Raw genomic sequence first — 7,551 nt, 5'->3', positions numbered from 1 at the left:
CATAGAGAGATAGTATTGGTAGCTGCACAGATAACTGCATAGAAAATCTAAAGTCAGGGTCGATGCCAGGTGTGAAGGGGACACGAGGGTCAGGAGCACTTTCAGGTTGATGCCACAGGAGGTCATGTTTCCCTGGAGCTCTAGACAGTGAAAGCAGGCGTAAGTGCTGCCTTGCACATGTGCAGAGATCAGTGTTCCTACAGAGTTCGTTGGAATCCTGTAGAGGTTCCATAAGACTCCTGCTCTCTTTGTGCCAAGGAATCCTCTGATGGTTGATAAACAGGAGGAGATGTGTTCCCTGTGTTCCCATTCTTTGGGAATGAGGTGGCCTGGACTGTGTCTCTCCATGGCACAAGGGTGAAATCAAACTCTGGAAATGCCTAGTTGAATTTGGGGCCAAATTCTTGGTGAAAGCCCTCTTCCGAGTGTCCCACAGCTCATTTGAAAATCCCCAGTTTTGGGAACCCTTGGATGTCATTTCCTGGAAGTGCTCGTGCACGGATCCGTGCCTGTGGACACAGATTCGGCTTCCTCGTAGACATAAGCCGGGGCTGATCAAATGAATAGCCTGTTCTTGGCTGGGACTTCCTGAGTACTTTTCTCCATTCGGAGTCCTCTATGCCTTGTCTTGATCTGGCACGCGTCTGCCTTTCTGTCAAGGGTCAGCAGTCTCACTAATGGGCGAGAAGTGTGTGTCTTGATTTCGTCCCTCTTTTGGGCTATATGTGGAAAAAGCATAGCTGTTAGGCAATGAATGTCTCTCGTCTGATGTCTGACTTACTTCTTTGCCCTTCCTCAAAGGATTGCAAGGTCGAAGCCTGTTTTCCTGCTTTCATGAGGGTCAAGCTACTCCCCGGGAAACCGGAAGAGGATGTGCGAACCTTCTCATCCTGCGTGATTGCGGGCTGGATGGACGATATCGGTGGTGAGGAACTTGAAGACTCAGGTGATTTCTCCCGGGGATTGAGATGTCTCGGGTCAACGAAGACACCTCAACTTGTCTCGAAGAGAGATGATGACATAAAAATCATGCTCAATAGGATCCCGCTGAGGCCCAGAGAGAAACTCCTTTTCCCTAACGTTAATGATCTGCTTTAGAGGGGACCCCCGTTTGGATCCCTTTTTCCTCCACCAAGTGATCAAAAACTCCTCCCTGACCGATTTTGGTCATGCTGATTCCTTGGCTCTTTTCGTCTTTTTCTGTCATTTCGAAAGACCTGCTTTCAGGAGATTCACCACCGAAAGAACTCAAGGTGAGTGAATGACGGCGGTTTTCCCTTGTCTCTGGTGACACTTAGACAAGTGAAAATGGAGCCCAAGAGGCAGTCGGGTTTTGTGGAAAAGCTGAGACGTGTCCCCTGCTTTGAGCTTGACCTGACCGATTGACCAAGTGGCGGTGATATGCACGGGTGGATAGTTAGGAAGCACAGGAACCTAGAAGAATTTCCACTTGAGTAATTTTTGCTAGTCCGGTTGCCAGTCGGGTATGCCTACGGAAGTTTGAGAATATTTTCAACTCTCAACTCTTTACGGGATGGGAGTGTGTAGCAGCTCTACTGGAGAAACCAGAGAGACTTGCCTAGTTGAAAGCCTGTGTCAGTTGCGACTGGACTCTTAGGATCTCCAGGGCCTCTTTCCCAGACATCTTGGTATTGGATGAAGACTGGAGTAGCCTGACACCTCGCTGTAGCATTCAAGAAAAGGCAGCAGCACCACTATCTGAGTCAAAAAGCTAATGCCAGGCTCAATACCATTCGGTACGTGGGTCGCGAGCGTCATGACTAGTTTCAGGTTCATACCACAGGAGGTCAGGATCTGCTGACAGTCTAATCAGGCAATGCAGGCATAACTGCTGCCCTTCCACATGTGGAAAGATCATTTTCTTGACAGATCTTTGGAATCTTGTAGAGATTCCATAGAACTCCTTTTCCGTGTGCCCCACGGGATCCTCTGATGCTTGATATACGGGAGGAGATGTGTTCCCTCTCTGGGGATTATTGGGGCCTGAGGTAGATTCGATTGTGTCTCTCCATGGCTCAGTGGTGAAATGAAAGCGTTGAAGGACTGTGGCAATTTTTAACAAGTGTTGCAGAATTCTTGGAAAGCTATTCTTTTCCAAATGTCCTCCAGCTGATTTGAAGATCCCCCGGTGCTGGGGACTCTTGGGTGCCATTTCCCGGAGTCCGCACACATTGGACAGTGCCCGTGGACGCATAGTTGGCTGCCTTCAACACATCAGTCAGGCTTAAGCAATGGCAAAGGCTCCTTTTGCCTGGGTCCTCCTGTAAATTTCTGCTACATCCAGAGACCTCTCTGCCTTCTTCTGATATTGCATGATTCTCTCCTGCTGTCATGGGTCAGCAGACTCCCCAGTGGGTTGCAAATGGCTGTCTTGATTTTGTCCATGTGTTCGCGAATGTCTGGCTGAAAGCCTAGCCTTAGGGAAGTGAGTTTCTCTTCTGGGATCTCTGTCTTACTGATTTCCCCTTTTCAAAGGGTTAGTGAGGTCGATGTCTCTTGTGCCGCTTTCATGGGGGTCAAGCCAACTGCCCGGGAAACTGGAAGATGATGTGTGAACGCTCTCATCCACTGTCCTTCCTGGGTGGAAGGAAGACATTTGTGGTAAGCATCTTCAGGTCTCAGGGGATTTTTCCTGGGGAGTGATATGGCTGGGGTCAATGATGACATAATCTGTCTGGAAGAGAGATGATGACCTAAAAATCATGCTCAGAGAGGTTATGCTGAGGCCCTGTGGGAAAGTCCTTTGGCCCAGCCTTCCAGATCTTCTTTAGAGCGGACTCCCATTTTGATTTCTTTCACCTGCACCAAGTAATCCAAAAGACCTGGGTGCCGATTTTGGTCAGGCTGATTCCTTGGCTCTTTTCCTCTTTTTGTGTCCTTTAGCACAACCTGCCTCCGAGGAGTTCACCGTTGCGAGGACAAAAGGTGAGGGATTTCCCGGTGATTTGCCCTGGCCCATCTGACACTTAGGCAAGTGAGGATACACCGCAAAAGGCAGTAGGGTTTGCTGACAAGGCTGAGGCATGTCCCCTGGTGTTTGCTTGACCTTGCCTGGTTGACTAAGTGGCGGTGATGTGCGTGGGTGGATACTTCGGAATCAGAGAATGCTGAAACATGTGCGCTGGAGTCGTCTGCGATAGCCTGGGTCCAAGTCCGATAGGGCCTACCGAAATGGGAGAAACGGCCAATTAGAACAATGTATTTTCCCAAGATATTTATGAGATGTGAATGGCCCAGAGCTCTACAGGAGACTGGTCAACTTGCTGTAATTGAAAGCGTGTGTCAGTTGCGGCTGGACTCGCAGGATTTGCGGGACGCTTTTCCCGTGAATCTTGAAATTGGATGAGCGACTCAGTAGTCTGATAGCTGGCTCCAGCTTTCAAGTAAAGGTAGCTGCACAGATAACTGCATAGAAAATCTAAAGTCAGGGTCGATGCCAGGTGTGAAGGGGACACGAGGGTCAGGAGCACTTTCAGGTTGATGCCACAGGAGGTCATGTTTCCCTGGAGCTCTAGACAGTGGAAAGCAGGCGTAAGTGCTGCTTGCACATGTGCAGAGATCAGTGTTCCTACAGAGTTCGTTGGAATCCTGTAGAGGTTCCATAAGACTCCTGCTCTCTTTGTGCCAAGGAATCCTCTGATGGTTGATAAACAGGAGGAGATGTGTTCCCTGTGTTCCCATTCTTTGGGAATGAGGTGGCCTGGACTGTGTCTCTCCATGGCACAAGGGTGAAATCAAACTCTGGAAATGCCTAGTTGAATTTGGGGCCAAATTCTTGGTGAAAGCCCTCTTCCGAGTGTCCCACAGCTCATTTGAAAATCCCCAGTTTTGGGAACCCTTGGATGTCATTTCCTGGAAGTGCTCGTGCACGGATCCGTGCCTGTGGACACAGATTCGGCTTCCTCGTAGACATAAGCCGGGGCTGATCAAATGAATAGCCTGTTCTTGGCTGGGACTTCCTGAGTACTTTTCTCCATTCGGAGTCCTCTATGCCTTGTCTTGATCTGGCACGCGTCTGCCTTTCTGTCAAGGGTCAGCAGTCTCACTAATGGGCGAGAAGTGTGTGTCTTGATTTCGTCCCTCTTTTGGGCTATATGTGGAAAAAGCATAGCTGTTAGGCAATGAATGTCTCTCGTCTGATGTCTGACTTACTTCTTTGCCCTTCCTCAAAGGATTGCAAGGTCGAAGCCTGTTTTCCTGCTTTCATGAGGGTCAAGCTACTCCCCGGGAAACCGGAAGAGGATGTGCGAACCTTCTCATCCTGCGTGATTGCGGGCTGGATGGACGATATCGGTGGTGAGGAACTTGAAGACTCAGGTGATTTCTCCCGGGGATTGAGATGTCTCGGGTCAACGAAGACACCTCAACTTGTCTCGAAGAGAGATGATGACATAAAAATCATGCTCAATAGGATCCCGCTGAGGCCCAGAGAGAAACTCCTTTTCCCTAACGTTAATGATCTGCTTTAGAGGGGACCCCCGTTTGGATCCCTTTTTCCTCCACCAAGTGATCAAAAACTCCTCCCTGACCGATTTTGGTCATGCTGATTCCTTGGCTCTTTTCGTCTTTTTCTGTCATTTCGAAAGACCTGCTTTCAGGAGATTCACCACCGAAAGAACTCAAGGTGAGTGAATGACGGCGGTTTTCCCTTGTCTCTGGTGACACTTAGACAAGTGAAAATGGAGCCCAAGAGGCAGTCGGGTTTTGTGGAAAAGCTGAGACGTGTCCCCTGCTTTGAGCTTGACCTGACCGATTGACCAAGTGGCGGTGATATGCACGGGTGGATAGTTAGGAAGCACAGGAACCTAGAAGAATTTCCACTTGAGTAATTTTTGCTAGTCCGGTTGCCAGTCGGGTATGCCTACGGAAGTTTGAGAATATTTTCAACTCTCAACTCTTTACGGGATGGGAGTGTGTAGCAGCTCTACTGGAGAAACCAGAGAGACTTGCCCTAGTTGAAAGCCTGTGTCAGTTGCGACTGGACTCTTAGGATCTCCAGGGCCTCTTTCCCAGACATCTTGGTATTGGATGAAGACTGGAGTAGCCTGACACCTCGCTGTAGCATTCAAGAAAAGGCAGCAGCACCACTATCTGAGTCAAAAAGCTAATGCCAGGCTCAATACCATTCGGTACGTGGGTCGCGAGCGTCATGACTAGTTTCAGGTTCATACCACAGGAGGTCAGGATCTGCTGACAGTCTAATCAGGCAATGCAGGCATAACTGCTGCCTTCCACATGTGGAAAGATCATTTTCTTGACAGATCTTTGGAATCTTGTAGAGATTCCATAGAACTCCTTTTCCGTGTGCCCCACGGGATCCTCTGATGCTTGATATACGGGAGGAGATGTGTTCCCTCTCTGGGGATTATTGGGGCCTGAGGTAGATTCGATTGTGTCTCTCCATGGCTCAGTGGTGAAATGAAAGCGTTGAAGGACTGTGGCAATTTTAACAAGTGTTGGCAGAATTCTTGGAAAGCTATTCTTTTCCAAATGTCCTCCAGCTGATTTGAAGATCCCCCGGTGCTGGGGACTCTTGGGTGCCATTTCCCGGGAGTCCGCACACATTGGACAGTGCCCGTGGACGCATAGTTGGCTGCCTTCAACACATCAGTCAGGCTTAAGCAATGGCAAAGGCTCCTTTTGCCTGGGTCCTCCTGTAAATTTCTGCTACATCCAGAGACCTCTCTGCCTTCTTCTGAATATTGCATGATTCTCTCCTGCTGTCATGGGTCAGCAGACTCCCCAGTGGGTTGCAAATGGCTGTCTTGATTTTGTCCATGTGTTCGCGAATGTCTGGCTGAAAGCCTAGCCTTAGGGAAGTGAGTTTCTCTTCTGGGATCTCTGTCTTACTGATTTCCCCTTTTCAAAGGGTTAGTGAGGTCGATGTCTCTTGTGCCGCTTTCATGGGGGTCAAGCCAACTGCCCGGGAAACTGGAAGATGATGTGTGAACGCTCTCATCCACTGTCCTTCCTGGGTGGAAGGAAGACATTTGTGGTAAGCATCTTCAGGTCTCAGGGGATTTTTCCTGGGGAGTGATATGGCTGGGGTCAATGATGACATAATCTGTCTGGAAGAGAGATGATGACCTAAAAATCATGCTCAGAGAGGTTATGCTGAGGCCCTGTGGGAAAGTCCTTTGGCCCAGCCTTCCAGATCTTCTTTAGAGCGGACTCCCATTTTGATTTCTTTCACCTGCACCAAGTAATCCAAAAGACCTGGGTGGCCGATTTTGGTCAGGCTGATTCCTTGGCTCTTTTCCTCTTTTTGTGTCCTTTAGCAAAACCTGCCTCCGAGGAGTTCACCGTTGCGAGGACAAAAGGTGAGGGATTTCCCGTGATTTGCCCTGGCCCCATCTGACACTTAGGCAAGTGAGGATACACCGCAAAAGGCAGTAGGGTTTGCTGACAAGGCTGAGGCATGTCCCCTGGTGTTTGCTTGACCTTGCCTGGTTGACTAAGTGGCGGTGATGTGCGTGGGTGGATACTTCGGAATCAGAGAATGCTGAAACATGTGCGCTGGAGTCGTCTGCGATAGCCTGGGTCCAAGTCCGATAGGGCCTACCGAAATGGGAGAAACGGCCAACTAGAACAATGTATTTTCCCAAGATATTTAGGAGATGTGAATGGCCCAGAGCTCTACAGGAGACTGGTCAACTTGCTGTAATTCAAAGCGTGTGTCAGTTGCGGCTGGACTCGCAGGATTTGCGGGGCGCTTTTCCCGTGAATCTTGAAATTGGATGAGCGACTCAGTAGTCTGATAGCTGGCTCCAGCTTTCAAGTAAAGGTAGCTGCACAGATAACTGCATAGAAAATCTAAAGTCAGGGTCGATGCCAGGTGTGAAGGGGACACGAGGGTCAGGAGCACTTTCAGGTTGATGCCACAGGAGGTCATGTTTCCCTGGAGCTCTAGACAGTGAAAGCAGGCGTAAGTGCTGCCTTGCACATGTGCAGAGATCAGTGTTCCTACAGAGTTCGTTGGAATCCTGTAGAGGTTCCATAAGACTCCTGCTCTCTTTGTGCCAAGGAATCCTCTGATGGTTGATAAACAGGAGGAGATGTGTTCCCTGTGTTCCCATTCTTTGGGAATGAGGTGGCCTGGACTGTGTCTCTCCATGGCACAAGGGTGAAATCAAACTCTGGAAATGCCTAGTTGAATTTGGGGCCAAATTCTTGGTGAAAGCCCTCTTCCGAGTGTCCCACAGCTCATTTGAAGATCCCCAGTTTTGGGAACCCTTGGATGTCATTTCCTGGAAGTGCTCGTGCACGGATCCGTGCCTGTGGACACAGATTCGGCTTCCTCGTAGACATTAGCCGGGGCTGATCAAATGAATAGCCTGTTCTTGGCTGGGACTGCCTGAGTACTTTTCTCCATTCGGAGTCCTCTATGCCTTGTCTTGATCTGGCACGCGTCTGCCTTTCTGTCAAGGGTCAGCAGTCTCACTAATGGGCGAGAAGTGTGTGTCTTGATTTCGTCCCTCTTTTGGGCTATATGTGGAAAAAGCATAGCTGTTAGGCAATGAATGTCTCTCG

General features: G+C 49.4%; 4 non-coding genes across 4 annotated transcripts; all 4 read left to right on the top strand.

Annotated features, from left to right (window-relative positions):
* Window positions 1-975: 975 nt before the first annotated feature.
* LOC135227402 (small nucleolar RNA SNORD115) lies at window positions 976-1,056 on the top strand. Its single transcript, XR_010317568.1, has one exon. It is a non-coding gene; the product is annotated as a small nucleolar RNA SNORD115 (small nucleolar RNA).
* A 1,616-nt stretch (window positions 1,057-2,672) lies between these two features.
* Window positions 2,673-2,750, top strand: LOC135227494 (small nucleolar RNA SNORD115). Its single transcript, XR_010317658.1, has one exon. It is a non-coding gene; the product is annotated as a small nucleolar RNA SNORD115 (small nucleolar RNA).
* A 1,617-nt stretch (window positions 2,751-4,367) lies between these two features.
* On the top strand, window positions 4,368-4,448 carry LOC135227401 (small nucleolar RNA SNORD115). Its single transcript, XR_010317567.1, has one exon. It is a non-coding gene; the product is annotated as a small nucleolar RNA SNORD115 (small nucleolar RNA).
* Window positions 4,449-6,066: 1,618 nt separating this feature from the next.
* On the top strand, window positions 6,067-6,144 carry LOC135227493 (small nucleolar RNA SNORD115). Its single transcript, XR_010317657.1, has one exon. It is a non-coding gene; the product is annotated as a small nucleolar RNA SNORD115 (small nucleolar RNA).
* The last annotated feature ends 1,407 nt before the right edge of the window (window positions 6,145-7,551 follow it).

This window comes from Loxodonta africana, chromosome 13 (genome assembly GCF_030014295.1).
Source record: "Loxodonta africana isolate mLoxAfr1 chromosome 13, mLoxAfr1.hap2, whole genome shotgun sequence".
NCBI lineage: Eukaryota > Metazoa > Chordata > Mammalia > Proboscidea > Elephantidae > Loxodonta > Loxodonta africana.
Note: the sequence above shows the minus strand (reverse complement) of the source record. Positions and strands in the feature narration are given on the sequence as shown.